Source organism: Corylus avellana, chromosome ca3 (genome assembly GCF_901000735.1).
Source record: "Corylus avellana chromosome ca3, CavTom2PMs-1.0".
Classification (NCBI taxonomy): Eukaryota; Viridiplantae; Streptophyta; class Magnoliopsida; order Fagales; family Betulaceae; genus Corylus; species Corylus avellana.
This window is the reverse complement of record NC_081543.1, coordinates 2,337,438-2,339,023: the sequence shown is the minus strand read 5'-3', so window position 1 is coordinate 2,339,023 and position 1,586 is coordinate 2,337,438.

Below are 1,586 nucleotides of genomic sequence, written 5' to 3'. Positions count from 1 at the left end.
TTTTTTTTTTTTTTTTTGCTTTTGCTTTATTTATTTTTATTGGATTTTTATTGTTTTTTACTAAGAATATATTATCTCTAGATCTGCTTTCAGTAGCGATCTATCGGGTAAAGTTTTATTCGTTTTCTTAGGTTTTGTTTTCATGAATCCTTAAGAATAACAAAATTAGTTTCTGGTCAGTCTTTTGTTTTCAAATGGTTCATTTTCTAGGAGCAAAGACTGATGACAGAGGATTTATCAAATATGTCACTATGGTAGAGGTAGCGAAGGAGATTGCGATTGATAAAGCACTAATAGCAAAGATAACAAAGCTATGGAATCAATGACCTAGCAATGGATAGATACGTGATTCGTCAGAATCTACTGTAGATCTGAAACTAACTGAGACGATGGCTTTTTATAGATATTGTTTTATAATAGCCCGAACAACTATTGTGTATGTCATAGATAATGTTTAAGTTGTAAAGATTCTAAATTGTATCTTTGGCATTGTACAGAACATTTTGCCACATTTGATTATAATTTGTCCAAAATAAAAATAATAATAATAAAAAAAATGATGCTAACATTTTTTTGGTATGATTCATTGGCCGTTGTACTTGCTAGTTGCTATACAGCATAGACGGGTACCACTAATCCGATGATTTTCTTCTAATCAAATCTTTTAATTTACGGTGATTTAATCTCATCAAATCCTTATCAATAATCACACTCATTATTTAACTAAAATAGACAGCTATATCCAATTTTTGTGTTTTTCCTGTATTTGTTTCTCTTAGAACTTAATTATCATCTATAAAAAAAGAAAAAAAACAAGGGGAAGCTAGATGCATGCATGCATGCATGGTCGTTGTCCTAAAGAGGTTGATGGTTACTTAATCTCTATCTAATGATGCTTTTAAGGGAGATAAAAAGGGGGATTAGGTGTTGATTAATATGACTAGGAATTGAACTTTCCTTCCTACCAGAGCCTCTGACCTATCCTAAAACCGTCATCTTGGAAGAACACAATTCCATCACGCCGCTTTGATTGACTGGGTGTACGTACGCACATAGAGCATGAGATCATGTCCCGAAATTAGTAAAATGTTCCGATGAGTCGAAGGTTTTGAAAAGACTGATGGAATCTCACGTGGACTGACGACACTGTCGTCATCACACCCACTAAAACTGAAAGTACGTGTGAAAAACCAGAGCCGCTGGCTAACTAGTAAAGTGTCAGACGCCTAAACGACATGCTTCTTCTTTTTTTCCTTTTACATTATAATCTAGCAAGTGCTTTTGGTGTTAAAATTATAACATAAAATACAAAAGATCAGTTTGTTAATGTGCTTTGAATGGTGTTTTCTTGTTTTTAATTTGAAAATGTGCTAAGATGTGAAATCAACGTTAAACAGATTTAAGTGTTTCGTGTTTTGTTACGTGATAAGTGTTGTTACACATCTCTTTTTTCTTCATATTCGATGGTAAGCTTATATTTTGTACGAAAATGATGAACAAAAGATGAAAACCAAACACTTCTTAAGTGCATGTTGAGTTGAAAATGCAGGCTAAAACTTGTATTGTAAAACATATGGATCTTATTA